Source organism: Mustela putorius, unplaced genomic scaffold, assembly GCF_011764305.1.
Source record: "Mustela putorius furo isolate JIRA1106 unplaced genomic scaffold, ASM1176430v1.1 tig00000765_pilon_pilon_pilon, whole genome shotgun sequence".
Classification (NCBI taxonomy): domain Eukaryota; kingdom Metazoa; phylum Chordata; class Mammalia; order Carnivora; family Mustelidae; genus Mustela; species Mustela putorius.
The window spans coordinates 6,411,855-6,436,365 of record NW_025421470.1 but is presented as its reverse complement, the minus strand read 5'-3'; the positions used below and the strand labels follow the sequence as shown (position 1 = coordinate 6,436,365).

General features: G+C 46.4%; 1 long non-coding RNA gene across 2 annotated transcripts; it reads right to left on the bottom strand.

Moving 5' to 3' along the window:
* Positions 1–9,070: 9,070 nt before the first annotated feature.
* On the bottom strand, positions 9,071–14,240 carry LOC101689166. 2 transcript variants are annotated; one of them, XR_006607934.1, is made up of 3 exons: positions 13,943–14,240; positions 9,868–10,976; positions 9,071–9,547 (listed from the first exon to the last, which is right to left on the bottom strand). It is a non-coding gene; the product is annotated as an uncharacterized LOC101689166 (long non-coding RNA). The 2 variants fall into 2 exon arrangements; XR_006607935.1 differs by having other exon boundaries at positions 9,071–9,542.
* Between the last annotated feature and the right edge of the window lie 10,271 nt (positions 14,241–24,511).

Here is a 24,511-nt window from a genome sequence, read left to right as displayed (position 1 = left end):
TCCTGGATGAGTTTCCTCAGGCGGCCATCACAAATGACCACAAACTGGAGGGCTTCAAAGGATAGAAATGTACCTTCTTGAAGTTCTAGAAGCCAGAAGTCTGACATCATAGTGTCAGCAGGGTTGTGCTCCCTCTGAAGGCTTCCTCAGAAGGCCCTGTCCCTTCTGGGGGTGCCAGCAAGAGGACAGAAACCATTGGATTAGGGCCAGCCCTAATCCAGGACGACCTTATCTTAACGTGATCACATCTGCCAAGACCCTACTTCCAAATAAGACCATATTCATGGGAATAGGGGTTTAGAGTATCAACATATCTTTTTTTTTAAGATTTTATTTATTTATTTAACAGACAGATATCACAAGTAGGCAGAGAGGCAGGCAGAGAGAGAGAGAGAGAGAGGAGGAGGAAGCAGGCTCCTTGCTGAGCAGAGAGCCCGATGCGGGGCTCGATTCCAGGACCCTGAGATCATGACCTGAGCCGAAGACAGAGGCTTTAACCCACTGAGCCATCCAGACACCCCGAGCATCAACATATCTTGTTGGTTGACACAATTTCACCCAGAACACCTCCTCAAATCACACTGTGGAAACAGACACTCAGGCATGCATCTCAGACATAAGAAATACTCAGAATTATACTTGGAATGTGGAATGACTAAGAAGTGGTGTGAGAATAGCAAAAGCTCTGCCCTCAACATTAGTCCACATAGCACCATGCTCTCTGGGGTCTTGTGGTTCCAACACACAAGCAGCCACCAGACTTAGAAGAATGATCTCTACAACAGCCAGAATGGATTGAGGGAAGGAGTGTGCCTATACAAGTGTTTTCGCCAGGCTGGACACCTATGTATGGGAGAAACTCCTCTTGTCTAAGCCTCCACAATCTTCATTTGGCTGTGAGGCCCCGGCCATCTCTTCTATGCTTCCTGCCTCTGAGCCAACCCTCTGCCCACTGGTCTGGGAGCACTTCTTCTTTCCCTGCTCAGCCCTGCAGGCTGGGCCATCAGCTGCATTCCAACTGGGCTGGGCAGGAAAGGGATGGAAATACTAGGTTAACCATACTCAATCACCGATATTTAACCATTTTGTTCGTGCAATAGCAATTTCATATCATCTCCAAGTCATTCCCGTTTTGCCAGTTGGACTCTCATTGATATACTGATTGAACTTAGCTACACAATAATCAACCTTGCTTGACAGATTAGCCAGCAAAACTAGAAGTCACTTCCAAGGTCGCAAGAAGCAGAAACCATCCATTTTCAGTTCAGCGTGTGCTAATTTGTTGATCCTACCCTTTAATTACCTCCCAGACAAATGAGCCTTGTTTTAACTTTGCTAGGAGAGAACATAGTCATGCCTGGAGCAGCTTATTTCTTCACAAGTAAGGGAAGTATCAGCTCAGTTTATAAGAATTCTCAATAACGTTTTTTAATCAATGATACCCACTCATAAAAATATAATAAAGGTCTTGGTCTTGCGGAAAAGTGAACTGTTATTGCTTAATTTTAAACAACAGGACTTTAGCTTTAAATTAATGTATTTGTATTCAAAGCCATCTCTTTGAAAAACTGTGACCTCTTCCAAGGGTTAACATGCAGGGATCATAGTATCCCTCAAGAACCTGACATGACTTTTCAGAGCCACTTTTTTATTTATACAGTAGTTTTACTCACTTTGATAACTCACTTTATTCATCAGATGAATCACTAAACTGACTTCTGGTTTTCTTGAAAGGTTGAGCTCACCCTTTGTTGGGATTAAGGACCACCACTTACCGTATTCCAAACAAGGCCTAAAGGAAAGGTATCAAGACATGCTTTAAGTTTTCATATGAGTAAGTGTGTAAACTCACAAGATAACTACTTGGAAGTGGTTCACTTTTACTTAGAAATTTAAGTTCTAATCGACTGATTTGTTAATGGCTAAAATTAACAAGACAGGAGACAACAGATGTTGGTGAGGATGCAGAGAAAGGGGAACCCTCCTACACTGTTGGGTGGAATGCAAGCTGGTGAAGTCACTCTGGAAAACAGTACAGAGGTTCCTCAAAAAGTTAAAAATAGAGCTACACTATGACCCAGCCATCGCACTACTGGGTATTTACCCCAAAGATGCAGATGTTGTGAAACAGAGGGGCACCTGCATCCCAATGTTCATAGCAGCAATATCCACAATAGCTTCAACAGATGAATGGATAGAGAAGATGTGGTCCATACATACAATGGAAAGTTCTCAGCCATCATAAAGGATGAATACCCACCATTTACATCGAATGGAACTAGAGGGAATTATGCTAAGTGAAATAAGTCAGTCAAAGAAAGAAAATTATCATATGGTTTCACTCAAATGTGGAATATAAGAAAGAGTGCAGAGGACCATAATAGAAAGGGGGATAAACTGAATGGGAAGAAATCAGACAGGGAGAGAGGCCATGAGAGACTCTTATGTATGGGAAACAAACTGAGGGTTGCTGGATGGAGGGATGGGGCAACCAGGTGATGGGCAGCAAAGAGGGCACATGACATGATGAGCACTGGGTGTAATACACAATTGAGGAGTTGTTAAACACTGCATCTGAAACTAATGGTGTACTATTTGTTGGCTAATTGAATTTAAACAAAAAAAATTAATAAAGTACCTGGATTTTATGATCCCACCTATTTATAACAAAACCTCTCTATTTTTTCCAAAGAAAAAGCAAATCTCATTCAGGTCGAGAAGTGTGAAAGCATGGTGCTGCTCCAACCCAGCTTCAGAGGAACTGAAAGCCACTTGTACCAAAGGGGACACTACAAGGCCCTGACTACATCCCAAGTGGCCTTCTAGTGACTGTCCCAGAGCCTAAAACACACGTGGTTAAAGTCCCTGCCTGGCTTGTCCCGTACATGGAACTCCTGCCGAACGTAGAGGTGTACGATGATGAAGTGGCCTAGTAACCCTTTGAGATCCACTACCTTGTACTATCTTGGTTGGATAAACTGTAGGAAATAAAGAGAAGGAAGGAGCTTATTTAAAGAGAAGTGGGACAAGGACTATCTCAGAAAAAGTAGAAGTGGTAAAGGGCTGGGTGTTGAGTTATAGGGAAGGTAAGAAGCAGAATAAGGACTTGAGTCTGCTGTTGGGTCATGACAATGCTAGGAGCAGAGGTTACTATGGGTGTTAGAGGAGAAAAGAATGATAAGAATCAGGCCTTCCAAAATGGTAAGAGTTTCTGAGGAAGCTAAAGTCTAGAAGCGGGAGGAGAGGATCCGTTTTGGAGACCCCAACACACCAGCTCAGGAGCCAAGCACACCTTGTTGCCAAAATGAGACCATAAATGTAGAGTTTGGGAATAGGAACACTCCCAGTTCTACGTAGCTGTCCCCTCTGAAGGCCTGCAGCCAAGAGCCTGGGGAAGGCCAGTGGTCCGGATTGAAAGCTGGGAAGGGCAGAGAAGGGAGGAGATGAGTTGAGCCCCCTGACCTCCACACCTACCCAATACCCTATCTAGAGGACCCAAAGACCTTCAGAGAGTAATGGCTGCCACTTTGCTGCCTTTCAAATATCACACAAACTTCTCTTTTGGCTAATGCTAACTCAGAACCAGACAGGATCATTCAACTGTAGATCCTGATGAGCCATTCTACAGAATCATGGCATCATTAGAATGGTTGGAGAGTGGATAAATTATTGATTAGAAAGAGTCACTTTCTACCATTATGAGAAGGATGGAGTATATTTCTCCATCCCTTGGACTTAGGTTTATTCGTATGCTTTACTTTAGCCAGCAGAATGGGGCAGGAGAAGGTGGGCCAATTCGGAGGCTACATCTTAAGAGTCTTCATGTGTTTCCACTCACCATCTTTGCCACTACCGTTGGCATGAGACTAGATCATTAGCCTGGACTGTTGGCCCTGAGGGAGGATAAGGGACGCCTGGAACAGAGATGAACCACTCAAGCTAAACCAACCATAGATGAGCTAACCACTAGCTGATCCCCAGATGTATGGATAAACCTGGCCCAAATCCGCAGACCAGCCTTGACAAACTTGGCCTGGATTAGCTGACGGCAGCACCTCCTGGCTACCCAAGTTCCATAAATGCTTACTATTGTACACCGCTGAGATCTCGCGACTGTGTCTTACACAGCATTGCTTTGGCCACAAGAAATCAAAACAACATTTGGCACTGGAAGTGGAGTGCCTCTCCATCAAAAATCCAAGACGTGGAACTGTCTTGGGGATCAATGACAGGAAGCTGAAGGACTGAAAGAAGCTGAGAAAAATAGTGAGAAAACAATTTTAGGAGGCTGGGACAGCCATGATCCATGTTCCAGAACAAGAAATAGAAAATATACCTAATGAACAGATGAATCTGATCAGAGATCTCCAGACAAAATACCAACAGGGTTTTTTAGCAACATACTATGAAAGGTACTTCCAGAAAGAAAAGAGCTCGAAAATGGCCAGTTTGCAAGCAGAATTTGGAGGAAATACAGGACTTCAGAACTTGATGAGTTAGAAAATAAAAGTTTCTAATTTTCAGCCTTTCCCATCAGCAAAATATTTTAAAATTAAGATACAGCCAGGGAACTGTGATCAATCCCAGAGCATTTCCTCCATGACCTGGCCTCAGAGCAGAGACCAAATCAAACTTATGGACATAAGATTTTTGTAAGAACGATGTGGGGTGAAGTGTATGGCCTGGAGTGTGCTCTCTCAGTTGGACATGAAGACTCTTAGGAGCCAGAAGGGTGAGAGGTAAGGGCAGCCTGAATGCCTACAACAGCAGTGAGTATACTGAGAGAGGAATATCTCAAAATGAATTCTGGGTGTGACTTTTGGCATATGGAGTGGACAGGAACGACATATATAAAAAACACACATTTCTGAGGGAGCCATATAGGCCAAGTGCTGGCAGCCAGGGGTAAAAGAGATTAGAAGAGATAGTTTAAAATACAAAATGATCTCTGGCCTCCTATATTAGTCAGGGCTCCAGGAAAACAGAACCAATAGAGCTGCTTAGTAGATGAAGATCGATAATAGATTAGGTAGATTAGATAGACAGATAGATGGATCATAGACAAATGATAACTGACACGTGATGGTTGATGGATGATAGATAGGGGGAGTTAGGGATTTATTTTGAGGAACTGCCCCACCCAGTCCACCACCATCGCCAGCCTCCCCACATGTGCCATCTTGAAAAATGGCCGCTCTGATCTAGTAGCTGCTCAGGGCAAAACCTTGTAGTGTCCCGATTCCTCTGGCTCTTTCCCTTCTCGCATCCAACCCAACTCACTAGCAAATTATCTTGGCTCTTCCTTTAAAATGCCTCCAGAATCCAAAAGTCTATGTCATGCTTCTCTCCCCAGCTTCCGGCCACCATCATCCCTGAGCTCTGGCTGTGGTGCCCTGAGGGTCCTCCTGCTTCTCTCCTTGCCATCAGACACTGCAGTTTCCACACTGGAGCCAGACTCTTCCAGAACAAGTGAGATCATGCCATCCTCTGCTCACAACTTTACAATGACTCCCATTACCCAACAACTGAACTCCTGAAAGGGAATCTGGATTCTGGCCCTCACCTTTGAATTCAGCTCCTACCCCAGGCCCCCTTGCTGGTCCCATGGTCACTATGTTGGCTTTTGTAGTGGGTGCTGCCAGGTCCCAGGCCCATCTCTCCACACTCAGCTTTCTCCACCTGGGGTAGCCTTCCTGCGATAAGACCTTGTCACTCCTGGCTTGAGCACCTTCTCTGGTAAGCAGGGCCCACACTCAGGGAAAGCAGCTCCTATCTAATGACAGAGCAGACTGGGAGGGTTCATACCCCTCTTTCCTCCCCCTCAGGGCGACAACACTGAGGCTTCTTAGACACATTCCCTGAGTCCTGAGCAGGATGGCAGTGGTCCACACCGAGCGCTCACTCACTCTGTCCCCTTGCATGTGCTCCCTCCCTTCCCTCCCTCGCTTCCTCACTCCTTTGCCTGGGCTTCCTTCCCAGACAGTCTCTCTGCACTTGAATCCTTGCCTCAGAGTCTGTTTCTGGGTCTATCCAACCTTACAGAGCTTCCTTACTGTTCCTTAAGCATCCCAAGCATACCTCAGGGCCTTTGCATTGACTTCACTCCAGCCTAATGTTCTTTTTCCATGTAGCTGGATCGGCTCACTCCCATGCTCAGGTGTCCAATCAAATGTTACTTTATCCAAAACGAGCCCACCCCCCCCAATCTTTTCTCTCATTATTCCTCTTAACACTTTAAAACCCACATGCTTAATCATTGTTGTCTGTCTTCCCACTAAAACACAGCTCTGTGAGACAAGAGACATGGACTGCACTGATCACTTTTGGACTGCTGCGTGCCCAGCACAGACCATGCCTGGCACAAAGTAGGTGCTCAGCAAACATCTGTTGAATTACTATTGGTTGTTCCATTTTACAGACAGTAATGAGAACAGCTAACATGAATTGAGTGCTTGCTATGGGTCAGGGCTTACCTAGGTTGACCTTGAACTCTCTTGACATGTACTCTTATCATCCCTTCACAGTGAAAGAAACTGAGGCAGAGAGGCTAAGGGGTCACTCAAGCAATCTTGTCTTTGAGTCCATAGTCTACAGCATTTTTGTCTTCTCTTCGAGTCCCCGAAATGTCTGTAAATCACCCTAGGCAGAAAGCTGATCAGACCACACACCCCATGCTTTGTTCTGGGTTTAGAATTTCACTCTGTCTTTTCCAACTATTAAAAAAAAAAAAATACATATTTATTCTAGAAAATTTGGAAGCTCAGGAAAAAACAATAAAGAATTTTAAATCACCTAGGAATGCTGTTCACCCATGGTTGTTTTTCCCAGACTTTTTTCATGCAAATGCATGTCTCAAATACTTAACGCAAAATTAATATCATGCGATATAGACATTTGTGTTACTTTTTACAATTTTAAAATTATGTTGTGAACATCTGTTGTGGTAATATCCTTTGAAAACATGGCCTGTAACGTCTACATAATATTCTGAACAAAACGCCTTAATTTATTTAGCAATTCTGTTACTCTTCAACATTGAGCTTGTCTCAGATTTTTTGGAGTCATTGTGAAGTACATGAATCTGTCGCTATCACTGGACTATTTCTGAGGACCTTTTCCTATAGTCAGAACGGCAGGGTCAGAGAGCATTCATGTGGCTAATAAAGCGTGTGATTCATGCTTCCAAACGCTGCTCCCAAAGGGTTTAACTAATATTTACTCCCACCAGGGTAGATAAAGCCCAGAACTCCACTGCTAGGTTTCTCGGCTCAATCACGCTGCCCTCCCAGTGCCCATAAACGCTGATTTTACAGATGAGGAAAAATGCCCAGATCAGCGGGATGTCTTGCCCAAGATTAGTGACAATAATAAATGACAGTCCCTCAGAAATCAGAAAAGGGAGATGGAGCTCAAGAACCAGGTGACACCCACCTGGCAGGGAAACTCCTGGGACACCACCTCCCCACCTCCCAGCTCCTGGCCACCCACAGACTCTCCTGCAAAGCAACACGACATACATCTCCAGTGATTCCAGAAATTACACGTCTTGGAAACTGCCAGAACATTTCCAAACCATGGTCAAATTATGATTTCTCTCAACCACACAGTCACCAAATGACCCGTGTGATGAGGAATTTGCTATTCACTACAGACAAGATCCAACACCAATAAAATGTTCTGGCCTGAAGCTGTTCAAAGGAAGGCCTCTGTTTTTAAATCTAAAATGAAAATAATAATAAATTTGTCAGCTGTCAGCAAGTCATAGGTAAACCAAAAACACAGGTCTTTGTCTCTGGCTTTCCTCTAAAACAAGACAAGATTTCCGTTGTCTGCAGTGATTTGGGTCACATCAGGGAGACCATAACTAGCTTTAGATCTGAGTTCAAGCTGTCACTCGTATTTATGTCACCATTTCAAAGCCAGAGCTGCCTAGTAAAATACTCCCACTTGTCCTTTTAGAGCCTGGAGTCTCTGGGTTCTTTTTCCAAAGATGATCATTAAAAAATAGCAATTTAGCCCATGATTTGTTAATTCTATTTTCTCTATCCACTTTGAAAAAAAAGGTAGCTGTAATATAGATTTATTATGTAAGGTTCCCATTCTTTTTAATTGGTTAGAATAATGCCAGTAAAGGGTACCAAAAATTCCAGAAGCAAATACATGATCTTAAAGGGCTTGGAGAAGTCTCTATAATTCATCTTCTTTTAGGTGTATTAGATCTTTTAGTGTTAACCTTGTCTATACTTTTATTTTTAAATTTCATATAATTTTTTGGTTCAAATGAAAATTGATCTCCGTCGCAAACACTCCAGATGAGCTCCATGTCCTGTCCACATGCTATCCTCAACACACCCACCCCACCTGGTGTCCAACACCTGTTCGAGGCTCTTTACACATTAGTCCAGCAAAAGAAGACCCCCCACAGATATGAAGTGGTTTACCCTGGTTTTCTAATGAGGCTGAAAAGAGGCAGCCCCAGGACCCCCTTCTGAGTCTAACCCCCTCCTGATCTCCCCACTCAGAGGGAAAAACTGCCTGATTTACTCACCAGCCTGGCCCCATTCCAGCTGCCTGCAGATCTATGTCACCTCGCAAAGCCCGGCAGGACGATGTTGAGAATATCCTTAAGTTTAATACAGTTAAACTGCATTTTGGTCATGAACTTCCATCGGTAAAACATTTCTTAACCTACATTCCCAATACCTTTTAAAATACTCATTTGTGAATGACATATAACTGTTCTCATAATTTTATGTGCATTATAAAAATACAAATGTTGAAGTTTGAGATTTAAGAGAGATATGAATAGAATTCCTGATATTTTAACACCCCAAGGGGTCGGCTCACAGAGCGGGGACACACACACACACCTGCACTGAGGTGTGCACATGCTTTTTAGAAACCTTCCAATCCCTTTGATTCCTGAGCTCGAGTCTGCAGAAGCCGAGCTATACCTTGGCCATCAATCTGGGAACCCATGCAGGAGTGAACTATTTCTACTTTAAACCGATCCTGCCATAGACAGAATGCTGAAAAAAATAGCGAGGAAAGACTGTTTCCCTCACAGTTCTGCTTTTATATTTTTATTTCACCAAAGTGTATCATATCCAACCCATTCAGAAAGAATGCAATTCATGTGATTTCTTTTTGGAGCAGATACAGGATGGTTCCCATTTTAGTATCCTTAAACGCAAGTTATTGCGAGACGAGTGTATATATTTATGCAGAAGAACAATACCTGCATTAGTAAGCGAGAATATCCATCCTAGTCACTACATTAAAGGGCTAAGAAACTAGAAACTCCACCTGGCCGGTTTCCCAGACGCTCCTCCCCGACCGGCAGAGGTCGTTCCCGTTTTGGCCAGGCGGTGGCGCTCGAGGCAAGTGGTGACGCCCCAGGGCTCGGGACGCGCTGACCCCGAAGATGCTCTCAACAGCTCTTTGGTCAGAAAGTGGACTTGACACCGGCTCAGAAGCATCGTGTCGTTCCCTGGGCACGCTGGGGTGAACGGACGAAGCATCTGGAAGCCGCGCTGGTGAGTCTGCGCTGCGGAGGAGAGAGGAACCGGCATGAAGCCGCACAGAAGCGCTGGAAAGGCGTCGGGCGCCGCAGGAGGAGACCTGGCCTCTGGGCACGCGGGCGCCCGGGACGGAGACCCGCGACAGGTGCAGCGCCCGCCGCTGCCCGAGAAGAAGGCAGGTGCCCCGTGGCGGCCGCGAGAACGCCGGGAGGCCCGAGGCCAGAGAGGGCGCGGGGCAGGGTCCTGCGCGCGCAGCACAGCCCGCCTCGGCGTGTAGCGCAGGGCCCCGTCCCAGAAAATCAGGCCCCGACCTCATTAGGATTCAGCACTTTAGAATTAACCCCACCTGTCCTTTCAGATTTAGTGAGAAGCCTTTTCAAGTTCCACTGGTTCTCCTTTTATATGCAAACGAATCCAAAGTGACTGTTTTTCCTGGTGTCCAATTACTTTACAGAATTATGTTGCCTGTTCGGAGTAAAAAGATCTTCTGTCCTTCGGATCACTGTTTAAATACAGGTAATTATTGTCTCTATTTAAATAAACCCGAAAAAGAAAAAAAAAAACCCAGGAACTCCGAGGCAAAAGTTCATTTTCAGGAAGGAAGTTCTTCTGAAAGCGAGACTATGTACACTTTGCTTAAGTATGCGTGTTTTTCAAGGAGAGACTTCTAAAAGGAAATGTCCCGTAAACCCGAAAATAAAAGCAAATATCTCATCTTTTTGGTAAAATAAAGCATATTCTGCATCCCTGCCCTTTGTAAGAATTAAACTATCTAGAGATGTATCTCTTTGGGTTCATTTTCAGTTCCTAAATAACCTCTCACTGGAGTTACCATTATAAAAACCTCATTTGGTTCCTTGAAATTTGGGGGGGGAAGGACAAGGACTGTGGCTCATGGTTCTTTTCCAGAAGAAAAGAACAAGAAAATCCAGCACCCACCTGGGCAGCCACCTACGTGCAGACGGAGGCCCAGCCGTCTCCCGAGGCCCCAGGATAACACAGCCATCTTCCAGTGAGGCTCAAGTTCAAGACAGAATGCAGTGCGAGAAGAGAGCCTGGTCCCCTCGCACGCCATTTCTTATTTTTTTGTTTCATTTGGACCCGTCCCTGGACAGTTCCCTGTGACTTTTTCGGACATAAAAAGGCTCTCTGCTCTGCGAGCGGCCAAGACCTACAGAATGACCCACAGACGCTTCTCTCCCGTTGAATACATGCTACAAGGGTTCTCTCCCCTCCCTCAACTCTCCTCTGGCCCCAGAGTGTACGCAGATGTGGGATCCTAATCTATTGTTCTTGCAATCCGGAGAAAGGCGGTGGAAAAGGGAAGTTGTTGCTCTGCTGTGTGCTGGATAGTTGATTGGAAAACACCTACGCAGGAGAGAGAGCCAATGCCCTATTTTCCCAGATGCGCATGTCCTTCTCAACAGATGTGCGCTTGGCCGAAATAAACTTGTTCTGTTAAAAAAAAAAAAAAAGTGCTTATTTGAAAACAATGTATTCCTGTTCTCCAAATTACACCGTAACCCAGTTTAAAATAGGGTGGGAAACATCCCACTGATATTTTGATCCAGCTCTAAATTAGAGCACAGAAAACCAAATGCCTAACTAGTTCATTGGGGGAAAGCCCATCCAAGCCCTGGCCCTTCTAATCAGAACAAGTATCCATTGACCAGCATTTACTTGACCTTTCTATTGTCTTCCCAATAAAGAGCAAAGAAAGGGAAACAGCAGGAGAGCATTCCTCACGGAATACCCGGAGTGAACAGCCTACCCAAGCGCTGAGAAAGCAGTGTCTGCCGCTGACTTCCTGGGTTCAGCCCTTCTCTGCAAATTGCTAGATCAGTGACCGTGGGCAAGTCCCTTGACACCTCAGTGCCTCAGTTTTCTCATCTGTCCAATGGACCTGATAACAGAACCACCTCTTCAGGTGGCTGCCAGTGTGAGTTAACGCCTGGCAAGTATTGGACGTTGGTTTTGCGCTGAGAACACAGCAAGTACCCCGTGTGTATTACCTTGTTTCTCTTCTTCAGCCCTGATCACTGTTGCCCAACACACAGATAAAAAGTTGTCATTACCATGGTACTTTAATGGTCCTGTGTTTAACACATCAGCTCTGTAGGGTTTCCGAAATGCATGTAACTTTGCAAGCAGAGAGGGGGAAACAGCTCCATAGAATGAGGGTAGAGAGCTAAGTTTCTTTTAAAAATCTGTTTTGATGTTTTGGGAAACAGCCTAAGTATCTAACATTAGGGAAATAAGATAATTATGGGAGGGGCACAAAAAGTTGACAAATAATTTAAATAATATAAATAAATGTCCATGATGTGTTAGTGAGACAAAAGTATACGAATTTTTATAGACAGTACACTTTCCAACAGGTCATGAAATGGGTAGGAAAAAAAAAAGTTAGAATGATAAAATACTGCCAATGGTTACTGCGAGTGATGAAGAAGGGGAGACTTTAGTTTTCTTCTCTATACCTCTCCAGCTGGACAAACTGCCACAAGATTAGTTGAGCATTTACTTTGTGCAAAGCACAGTTTGAAGTGTTTAGACATTTATTCTCCACAAAAGCCATTTTGCTTAGATGGTACCAGTGTTCTGAGCAGAGAGCCCGATGCAGGGCTCGATCCCAGGACCCTGAGATCATGACCTGAGCCAAAGGCAGAGACTTAACTTGCTGAGCCATCCAGATGCCCAAAAAAGGTTATTTTTTAAAGAATTTAATGTCATACAAATAATTTGACAAAATACGGTGTTTACATGAGCATCCATTCCTCAGACATTCTTATTTTATACAACCCCCAATAAGAATCTGAAACTTTCTAAATTTGCATGGCTTGCTTTGACTTCTCTGAAATACCCTTCCTTTCAAACATCTCTGTTGAAAATGCCTTTCAGAAATACAAATCCAGATTCCCGTTCTAAACCAACATGACTACTATGTCATTAAATCTACTTTTAAAAGCATATTTGAGCGGGGGATGTCTTGGGTTATTTTTCTGTCGTTTGGATCTAGGAATGGCCACGTGGAGAAGAGAATTAGAAACTGAGCAGGAAGTGCAGACTGACTCCCACTTATTTAAAAATCTGAAACTCTCATAGAATTCCACAGTTTATTTTGCTTTGTATCTTCTTTGAGGATCCAGGTTAAGAATTTAAAGAGGAAGGTGAAAAACAAAATGTCTCTTCTTTGTTTAAAAACATTCTATTTTGCATCTTACATGCAGCACACCTACGTCTTTCAAAAAGGGGTTGCTGCTCTAGGACCTCAGTAGTATGGCAAATTACAAGACCAAGGTCATAGACCACCATTAACTGATGGGCCAGTGTTCCATTCAACAGATACCTACTGGAGAGCTTCCAACGTGCCAGCCACAGTGCGAAGGTTTAAAAGCATTTGGCAAATCCTATTTGAAATGTCTGCTCAGCAATCGCTTCTTGGCCTTTTGGCTAAGATCAAGTGAAATGTCTGCTCAGTCCAGGAGTCTGGGGTTTTGGAAAAAAAAAAAAAAAAAGAGTTTGCAGATGTTTGGCTCTCAGAAAAGAGACCGTCAGGGTTATGTTGAGCCACCCCACGTCCACCCTGGACAATGCTCCCCTTCGAAGAAATACACACAGAACATAAAGCATTCTCCTTGAACGTTTTGGCGGACCATCAGCAAGATGCACAGGGCTTGGATGATGCTATGGGAGGGGGATCCTAGCAACTGAACTTATGGGAGATTCTGGAAAGGCTTTGCCCATATGGTGGGCCAGCAGTAAACCTAAAATAAACACGATCACTCAAGCGGGGAGTTTTCTGAGCATGAAAGCTTGAGCAAGTTTGATAGCAGGACGCACCCTCCTTGACTCCAACAGGACCTTGACATGAAACCGTGTCCTCCTGGCTTTCCTCTTCCTTTTTGCCTGTTTATTTCATCAAATCCCACTGGCCACCCTTCAACTGCACAATATAGTGGTTTCTAAAAGGAAACCGTTGGAGTTTATTCCATTGGCATCAATGAAAGAAGGTTTCTTTCCCTTCAAATTGACTTCCCTGTAGCTTTTAACATGACACCAAGGGGTGGCTTTTGTCTCCAGCTTTATCAGGAAGTAGGGGAAGAGAACAACCGTGCTCTCTGTAAGCAGCCCGCGCAGAAGGCTCTGCCCACGCAGTTTGTAAAATAAGGCTGTTCTGCAGATCAGAAGTGGTTGTGCACAATGAAAAGAAGTCTTTTTTCTTTTAAGATATAACTTGAAACCTGCAACAAATTTGAGCACAATTTGTGTCTGGTAGTTTTTAGGAGGTGTGTCTAGACCCCAAGAAACAGTGAGTCACATGTGGCTGGGACCTGGAATCTGGAGACGCGAGGTGGCCGGTGGCCCGCGCTTCCTGCCCTGGAGGAAGACCTTTCACCTCTCCGGCTTCTAGTCCACACCTGAGACACAGATGGAGCCATGGTCTCCCGGGGGCTCCTTCTAGTCCTCACATGGTGGTTCTGGAACGACGGAACATCAGGAACCTGGGGAGGCTGCCTTTCCGTCCTGAGTGTGCCGCATGTGACGGAGGACCTTCTTCATGTCCACCCGCTGCATTGAGCCGGGGACTCTGGATGCCTCTGCTCAGGGCTTTCTTAGGTCATCCTGGGCCAACACGGAGCCCCCAGCCACCAACAGCTCTGAATCCCCTCTAGCATTTTCTGCCCCTCCTGAGAGTCCCTGGCCATAGGGGCAAGAACTAACATTAATCCATAAACGCACGGAGGATGGGAGATGAGTCATCACGATGTCACAATCGCCTATTCTCTGCTCCTCCCAGCAACCTGCTGCAGGCCAGTCCACCTGCCGTTCACCCACCAAGTATGTCGGAGCCTGTGTGTTACGTGGCTGGTATTGTGCAGCCCGATTCTCCAACAGGGACCAAACTGGGCGGAGCCCTGCCCCCACAGAGGTGATTCTGAAGCTGGAAACAAGCAGGACACAAGGGAGTGACCCAATTCATTGAGAGCTCTCAGGGCGCCTGGGTGGCTCAGTGGGTTGAAGCCTCTGCCTTCGGCTCAGGTCGTGATCTCAGGGTCCTGGGATCGAGCCCCACATCAGGCTCTCATGTTTGGAGGGCCCCAAGGAGGAAAAGGGAGGGCATCAGGAGTGTGTGAGGAGTGGCCTCAGAGGGAGGGGACAATGGAGAAGAGCCAGTCTGGGCGGGGAGGAGCCGGCACTGGGGGTCAAGGTGCTGACCCAGGGCCACAGAAAGCCAGGCGAGTCTCAGACAGGGATTGGATTCAGGTGACATCCCCAGGCAGGCAGAGTCGTGTCCACAAGATTTCTTGACCACAAGATTTGTGAATTAACAAAACCTCTTGATTTTCCTTCTCTGAGAGTTGATGCCTCATTGTTCTGCCTTGAAAGACCACATGCACACCATCAGTTCCTCTCTCCCCTTTCTATGAAACCCAAAGTATTGGGGCTCCTGGGTGGCTCAATTGTTAAGCATCTGTTTTTGGCTGGGGTCATGTTCGCAGGGTCCTGGGATCGACCCCCACGTTGGGCTCCCCACTCTGCGGGAGGACTGCTTCTCTCTCTCCCACTCCCCCTGCTTGTGACCTCTCTCTCATTGTATCTCTCTGTCAAATAAATAAATAAAATCTTAAAAAAAAAAAAAAGAAAGAAAGAAACCCAAGGTATTGATTACCATTTGTTTTTTTCCAGTGGACTCAATATTTAATCAGTGTGTGTTCAACACGTACCTCCCTTGTCCCAGGCTGCGGAAAGCAGAAAGCCTTTTAGTGAGCTAGCACAGAAAGCTGGGGGCTGTGTCATCATCATACCTGACCCTTGTCTTGCGTGTCCCCTAAACGTGTCACGGGTTCAGGCGGGAACCGGAATGGTGCCCTCACGCAGGAAATGTCCAGTCAATGTTAGCTTCTGTTTTACTGAAGAAACACATACTGTTTTCAATTCTTTACAACTATTACCTCGTTTAAGACTCATGATATCCCATGGGGTAGTTTCTATGACCAGCCCCTCTTATAGTTCAGGAACCAGAAACACACAGAGATGAGTCAAGTTTAGACCATGGTGCTGAGGTTCTCCATGCTTTTCCCAAACATCGCTAGAGAGCCCTCTCTGCCTGGGCCGGCCTTACAGTTTTTGCTTCTCTCTCCCTTCATGAGCAGACTTCAGGAGGGGGCTTTTAACATGGCCCTGGACATGCTCCCTCCCCGGGGAATTCCCTCCAGCCCCCAGGATGGTCTTGGAAGGGGCCCCAGTGTCTGTACTGTTCCCCTCAGCCCTCAGCCTCCCGCGCGTTTCCCCATCCACCATCCACCCCTGAGGACTGTCTCTGGCTCCGGGACTCTGCTCAGCTGTGCAGGCAGGACCGAGTGGCTTCCCCAACAGACCTTTACTTGTTCTCTTGCAGCTCCGGAGGCTGGAAGTGTTAAGACCAAGGTGCCGGCAAATTCCTCACCTGGCGTCTCCTCCCTATGTTCACTGAGCGATCACTCTCTCAGACCTTTTCTTCTTCCTTAAAGACTCAAGTCCTGTTGGATTAAGATCTCCACCTAATGACTTCATTTGACCTTACTTTCTTCCTTAAAGGTCCAAATGCAGTCACACTGGGGGTTGGGGCTTCAACATAGGAACTTAGGGAGGAATATGATTCAGTCCATAACAGGCACCGTGGTCCGATGGAAAGCCAGGGCTCTGGGCTCAGAACTAGGCCCAGTTCAGTGCTGGTTCTGTCCTTGGCTCTGCTGTTAGGCCATTTAGTTCTGCAATTAAAACAGTGATTGACTTACCACATTGATAAATAGTCCTTCCTTGTTTCCTTTTTCCCGATTTAGCAAATATTTTGTCAGGAAAATAGAAATGGTATCTGGGGCATTGTTTCACACCCTGGTGGTGCCAGCCCCAGACCCAGAGGATTATTGGGGCAGACCCTGTAAGGAGCCTTGTCTGTCTGGGTGGCCCTCTCATGATGCCCTAGTGAAGGTGCTTTGTCCCAAGTACCAGCTGTCATTGGCCACCACTGGCCCCCTTGTTGTTTCCCCAGTGGTTCTGGTCTCCTCCAAGCTCTGAGCAGCCCACAGCTGGGGAGGAGAGCCAGGGGGGACTTCCCTCCAGACCCTGCTGTCCCTGGAGGAAAGGAGAAGCTGGGGCCCAAAGTCACACAGATACAGTGCCCAGGCAGCATCTCGAAGCCTGGAGGTGCCCTGAGAGTTTCGCTCCTATAGCTAAAACCTCCCACTGCCAAGAGATCCAGCTCCCCACCCCCCGCCCCAGCAAGAATTCCCTTCTTTTCCTTCTGCTTCTCCCTTCACTTGGCACATAGCATCGCATCTTTCAAAGATGGTACAAAAATAGCTGTTCAGTATGTCACTCCAGGACACGAGCTGTGGAGGGGGACACACGTTTCCGGAACCCACTGCAGAGGGATAGGTCAGTTATTTCGCTATCATTGCCACCAAAGCAGATGGGTTCCTGGCAATGGAGCACTGATCCCAGCCTTTGGAGTGTGAGCTTTCAGCTGTGTCCGGACTCATCCTGGGATAGGGTCGGGGTCTTTCTGAGTTCCCAACTGGGTCAGGCCCCCCTCACATTCCACACTTCACGAAGACCTGATCCATCGAGACAGACAAGCCTGAGAAAAAGCAAACACGCACCCCCTCCCCCAACATTCAAATCCCAGCGTTCCTAATGTGCAAGCAAGCTTTTCACCGAAAAGCATTGCAATCTTGTAATTAAATTAGGTGCTTGTGGGAAACAGCACAATTAAAACCAGAAAATAATTTAGAAAGATTAAGCCCATTAGGGCAGGGCATTTCTTATTTAGTGGAGAGGAAATAGAATTAGGTGAACTAACTTATTAAAAACACCTACACAGATATCTGAACATCTCCCCAGTGCACCAAATCGCCTGGCTCCGTATGAGGCAGACAGATTCCACTTCCTTTCCCTCCAAATCAAATTAGAAAGCCGAACTCAATGATTCCCCAGGAGAAATATTTACACCTTAAAGCAGATTGAAAGAAATCTAATCTGAAGCTGGCCGGAAATTATTACAGAACTAAGTTATTTTCATCGTTTCAAGGGTGGTAAGCTCTTGATTTCACGATAAGTAGATTCATTCTATCTCCTACGTTCTATAAACCTTGAGGACAAACCAGAGGGTAGAAATTTCCTTCTCAGGATCCAGAGAGAAAGGTTCTCGTGAGTGTGACAGTATATAAGGACAAGGAGTGACGTGAGCCGACCTGTGCAAAAAACAGTTCAGCTCTAATATTGGCTAATGTGTGCACATGAGTAACTGTAGATACAGGAAGGGTTACCAGCCAGATGTCCTGAAGAGACTTTCGTTACTAAAGAAATATGACAGAGTGATTACAAGCTTTGCTTTTAGAGCCAAATAGACTTCAGTCCAGTGTGGCTGTGGGATCTTTAAGTATCTCCCCAAACATCATCTCCCCATCTCTAAAGTGGGGGTTGTGGAGCCATCTTTAGGACCATTATGGGGATTGGATTGGCAACACCTCCAGTTGGCTTAGCATCACCCCCGTTCTCAGGAAATGTCCGATGTTCACTATTTTAAAGAATAAAAATAATAGTTCACACATTCACGGCTCCTCCCATGCACTGGGTTCTGTGGTGTTTTGTGCATGTTACCTTGTATAACCCTCAAGTGATCTTGTGAGTAGGCACTCTTAATTCCATCCCCAGGTTAAAAAGGGGGAAATCAAGGTAGAGAGGGTTTGGGAAACATGTCAAAGTCATATAGCCAATCAGGGGCTGTATCTAGACTCCAACTCCTCAGCATGCCATGGGGACTTAGATCACATTTGGCAGATGAGCAAGGACACTGGGAAGCTCAGTAGGTCACTGCATTTCTAACAGCAGCGTCGTCAGTGTTGGAAAACTAAAGCATGAAACTCCTTACTTCTCCTATTAGACAAATCTCAGCTTACCACCCTCTAGGTAAATAACACCAGTTCCCCAACAACGCAGTTCAAATATCATTCATGAGGGTGTAGTAACTATGGGTAATTCCATAAAATGCAAACTTGCTGCTAGTTCTTCAGTCCCCAGGTCACCATGGAAATTATAAACATGTCACTTGTTGTCCGGTGGTGACTGGCCACGGCACAGCCGCAACTGAGGTCATGCACAGACAGTGAAGTGTGTCACTGTGTGGCTTCCTTGTAGCCCGCTGATAAAACCTCATGACCTTTTACAAAAGTGGAAATGGGGGTTGCCTCCCACCTCAATGTATAGGCAGCCAAAGAAACCATTAATAATGTTCCAAGGGAAATTCAAATCAGATGTACATGGGATTATAGAAGAAATGGCCAATTGCTGGCATGTCAACCCTGCTGGTGTTCCAGACACATCTAGACATGCAATCAAAGAATGGAGGAAGGCCCGTTATTGGCAGGACAAGGAACATGGCTCTAATAGAGAGCATGACTACATCCCAGGGGAAGTGACACCAGCAAAAACCTTCTCATTAAAAGATTCTCAGATAGGGCGCCTGGGTGGCTCAGTGGGTTAAAAGATTCTCAGATATTTCACAACACGAAAAGCACAGAGGAGATCAGAAGCTGGCCCCAACATAGAGTGGAACGTAGCAGTTTTGTGAAGGCGCAGGAAAGACGCTCGGTGGGTGTGGTAAGTTCTGCGACAAGAAGGCAAGCACAGTTCAAGCCACTCTCGTTAAGTTCATCACAAAGAAATAAAACACTTAAATTCTCTAAGTTTCCGCTGCATAAGTTACAGTGTGTGAAATACATACTAGTTTGACAGTTTCACACTTCCCAATACAGTCAACCCTGGCAGTAACACAACTTTGAATGTTTTGACAAGATTGACTAAAGATCACTGAAGAGTAAGTTCTCCCATTAATTATTAAAATGGCTTTGCATGACATGCAGCCGTGTTTATGACCCTCCATGAATGTGCATGTACACTAGGTGTCTACCCGTGCAAAGTGTGTTCATGTCTTCCCAAACGGAGCATGGAGCTAGGTGAGAGTTCACCCTCCCGTGCTCTTCTGATCCCCACTGTTTTCACTTGTCAGCATGCCTGGGACTGGCTTCCACCTCTACAGGGACGCTTTACCCACTTCCCATGTCTCCGTTTCCTCTTCCTGACTCCTGATGCCCGAACCCGTGGGTGGTCCCAGGCTGCCCTTAGCACCCTTCCATTCTGTAACAATGAGAAGTGTATTGAGTTTGCTGACTACATGCTTACTTATAATCTATCCCGTCTTCACTCTCCCAAGAGATTAGTATCCCTCCCACTTTGCAGGAGAAACTGAGGCACAGGGAGAGCACGTGACTTTCTTAGGTCACAGAGGGTGACAAGAACAAAATTCACAGCCAGGTGGTCTGGCTTTAGATCCTGCAGGCTTGACCTCTCAGCCTGGCTGTCCCACGTGGGACTTCCCCAGAGTCACAAGCTTCTCACAAGACTACAAAAAATATGGATAATTTGGTCTATATAGTTTCTAGAATAAGAAAAACTACTAAAAAAACCCCAATGCATTTAAGTGTGTATACATGTAATATTTATCAATTTTAATAATAACTAAATTAGGTGTTCAGAAAAGGTCCTTCAGGTTTTAAATAATGTGCCAGTTTGGTTTTAGGACTTGAAATCATCCCTAAGTATACAGGTTGGTTTCCCAGCCTCTGAGCCAAACATAAAACAACTCATTTTTTAAACAAACATAAAAATCCTTCAAATTTTTATAGTGAATTACATATGTATGAGAGGTGAGATGTGGCTTCAGTTTTAACTGTGCAATTTGATGTAGGCACAGGGTCTCCCCTTTGAAAAAGGAGAGTCCAGGGCGTCAACATGGTCCTGTCTTGCCCTGGACCCTGGTTTCAAACATGGCCCATTTGTCAATGGTCCCAGATGGACCCCTCTAGGCCTGGGGGGCCTACATCCCAGCTCCCTGCCTAGGAGCCCCCACACCCACCTGGACATCTGCATGAATCAATCCCCAGGCTCAGGTATGTTTGTCAAAGGCCTAAAGGTTTCAGGAACCTAAACTGCCTGGGTGCAAATTCCCATTCTCCTGGCGTGCAAAATACTACCTTGGGGAGAAAGGCAGGTCACCCAACCTTTCTGCTCTCCCGTGCGGATAACAAACACACTGACTTGTAGGAGTTGTTGCTGACCATTGAGCTTGCACAGGCCACCTGGAGAGTCCTCAAAGAATTCATTCATTCACCAAGACTTTGCAACACAACCATGTGTCAGGCACTGGTCTACACACTGGGTAAGACAGCAGCCATAACAGAAAAACTCCTGCCCTAGGTGAATCTGCCTCAGTGGGGAAGATGGATGACAACTGGGAAAAGTAGAAGATACAGAGTCTTTGTAGGGTGGGAGGTGGTGCTATGGAAGGAAGAGAGGTGGGGGAGGGAACTGCAGAGTTGGGGGCGCCCATGTTTAGTTCAAGAGGTCATGGAAGGTGGTATCTGAATGAAGACCCAAATCAGGTGGGGAAGTGAGCTATTAGAAGTCTGGGGAAAGTGTTTCAGGCAGAGGGAACAGCTAAGGCCAAGGTCCTGAGGCAGGCGTCTGCCTGTACATTGAGGAACAGCAGAGAAGCCAGTGCAGCTGGATCAAAATGAGAGAGGTTGGAATGAGTTTGCCACGGCTGCAAAACAAAGAATCACAGACCAGGAGGCCCAAACGACAGAGATGAGTTTTCTCCCAGCTCTGGTAGCTAGAATTCTAAGATCGAGGTGTCAGTAGGGCTGATTGCTCTGAGGGCCCCTCCTTGGCGTGTAGATGGCCATCCTCTCCCCGCATCGTCACACGCTGTCCCTCTGTGTGTGTCTATGTCCTAACCTCTCTTTTCAGGACACCAGTCAAGGTAGATGGGGGCCCGCCCTAGTGACCCCATCTACCTCTTCAAAGGCTCCATCTCCAAATACAGTCACATTCACGGGTACTGGGAATTAGGCCTTCGACATGTGACTACTGGGGCACACACCTCAATCTCTGAGAGACCACAGAGGAAACCTGTAGGTGTGTCACGCAGGAAGACTGGAGAACAGAAACCTGTGGCTCACAGACCACTGAAGGGACCTCAAGGAAGACTTGCAGAACCATGCAGGCGTTGAGTCTGGGCAATGGGGCCCCCACTGGATCCGTGCGTTCAAACATCTGTGCACAGAGCTGCAGACCAAGGCAAGGGAAGTTCTCACACCTGCTGACTCGGGGAGCGGAGAGAGTCAGTACAAGATATGGGGGGCGGGGTCTCTGGATGGGTAAGAATGGGAGGCTGGCACAGGGCTAAGAACTAACTCTGCTTTTACTCTTTTCCAAGAATCTGCCCATTATCCCTTCTCTGTCTCTTTCATGCTTTTCTGGACCTACCTATTGATTTCCGTTCATCAAACCCTTTTTTTTAAGATTGATTGATTGATTGATTGATTTGAAAGAGAGAGAGTGCATGTGCACCAGGGCGGAGCAGAGGGAGAGGGAGAGAGAGTCCCAGGCAAACTCCCCGCTGAGCGCAGAGCCCAACGTGCGGGCTCCACCTCAGGACTGTGAGATCATGACCTGAGCTGAAACCGAGAGTCCCACACTTAATGCCCTTCTGCCCCTGCACCCTCCCTTTCATTGAATTCTTGAAAACCCTCCTTGTCCAGCTCGCCTTCTGCAGCTCCTTCAACTTCAAATTATTGAATCACTCCCTCCATCTCATCCACCCTTTTTCCTCCTCTCATCCCTCTCTGAAACCCGAGCATTTCCAAACTCGGTTCTACTCAGCCAGATGCCCTTATCCCCTCTCCCCTGCTCTTCTGCAAAGAGCCACTTTTTTATTCACCGGGGGGAGGGGGAGGGGCAAAACGGTGGAATCCAGACACGAGTCGCCAGATCGCCAGACAGAGAAAATCCATCCCCTGGGAAATAAGAGCAGATTTCTCCTGACCCAGATAGGAAGTGGGCACAGAGCATCCATAAGGCCCTAGGGGAGGAGGGATGCCAAGCCATACAGACCACTCTGCTAGCCCAGAGCAGGGATTTTCACCTGCTGTGGTGGCTGGTCAAAACCACCTACTTCTCTCTCTTTTCCTGTCAACACTCCTGCCCGATGAGGCTTTCCTCATAAATAAGGAGGCAACCACAGAGAATGTCCCACAGCCCACATAAGCTCCTAATTGTGGACCGCTCTGCTCTGCCTCCCACCAGACATGAGGGTCTGGCCGCTGTGCAGTGGGCGTCCATCCCTGAGATGGATGGCGGAATGTGGTGTGCTGGTGGGGGCTGATGTTGCCCGGGGCCCCCAGGGCTCCCCTTCTGCTCGGGTCCCTGTCCCTGCTGTCTGCTGAGCCCATGCTACCTTCCAGCAGCATTTGTCTCTGCATCTGGTTGAGCCATCTTGAAAAATGACTTGTGCGGTGAAAGCCACCATATTTGATATTGACAACCTGGTGAGAATCAAGTTGCTCTGTTGTTTGCATTTCTCCCCCATCTGGAAAGAAGGCTGCCCCTTCAGGCTCCCATCAGCAAAATGGGTGCTGTTTAAGGATGGCAGGGAGGGTAGGAACCTGTGTTTTCCTGCACCTTCCATGGCTGGGCCCCATGGTAGATCCTTTCCCATCATCACAGGGGTGAGAGAAGAGACAGGTCCTCACCCCGAATCAGGAGGCTACTTTCCTCCCTGAGAGCCTTGGTTTTCTTCCTAGGCCTCTGGGATAGTTTCCTGAGATCCGCAGAGAAACCTCCACACAGGCCAGGCAGGGAGAAGCACTCCACATGGAGTAGCTCTCTTTAGTCCGAGGGCTGTGTCGTCTGTGTCCCTGCTGTCCACACAGTAAGGCTGGAAAAAAACAGATTTTCCAGGAAGGAGGCCTCTGAGGAGAAGAGGTCCGGCCTGAACAGATCTCCACCTCCCAGGAGGGGGCGCACTCTTCCAGAGGACTCGGTGACAGCCTGGCCACGTGGACAAAATGGAAAAGGATGCCCAGCATTCAACATGGCGTGGGGGCCAGTGGACGCTCTAATTCCTAGGCCCATTCTGCTACTTACGTCACTGGGGAAAAATTAGTTTACTCTGTTTCTGAGAAGTCTGAATGGCCAGCATCATGGACAGGGATGCCTCCGAGAGGACAGCGAGCCGGGATTCTTCCACAAACGGAGGGCGTGCCCCATTGCTGCCCTTCCCACAATGGACAATTTCTGGAAAGTCTGGGAGAAAAAAAAATTAATCAATTTGCTAAAAAGATAGCATCTCTTCTTCACTCTGTCTCTCTCTGAAGTCTTCTTAATGAAGTGCTTACTTTATCATTTCCTTATCTTTTGCTGGGACGAGTTAAAGACGGGGCTAAATCTGTTCCAACAAGCTCTATGATATTAAAAAGGAAGAAGGCAAAGTACATAGAGTTTCTAAGTCCAGAGAACATTCCGTTCTCCGGTCTTCAGTTCACAACGGAGTGTGCTTTACGCTTACAAGACAAGCTATAGCTTGTGAATGAAGCTAATGTGGGAATAATCGGAAGCATGAGACATCCATTATTTATTATGTAATTGGAGAAAATTCTGGCGGGGAGAAATCCCTCGCTGAAAGCACAGATGATTCGTCCTTAGTTGTTCTTAAACAAAATTGAAGTGTCTTGGTTTCTTCGATAATTGTCCTGGTGGCAGGCGGTTCCCCTTCTAGGCTGCATCTCCAGACTTGCTATGTTGGGTGTCACACACATAATCATTATTCCCAGAAAGCATCAGAGTTTCTTGGTTAAGGAAGACAAATAGTTCAAGTGTTGGGGAGGGGGGGGGGGTGTTAAGTGATTTTTTTGAAAGCATACTCAAAGTCTTAAATTTAGAACAATGACATTGATTTTGTCTCCAAAATCAGTAATTTTGCTCCAAAAACAGCACCCAAAATAATGTAGAGACCTATCCATGCTTTAAAAGCACAGCAGTAATATTATTCTATACACTGCCCCTATTTTATTCAGTGTATATCTATAACACCATCTCTTCAAGCT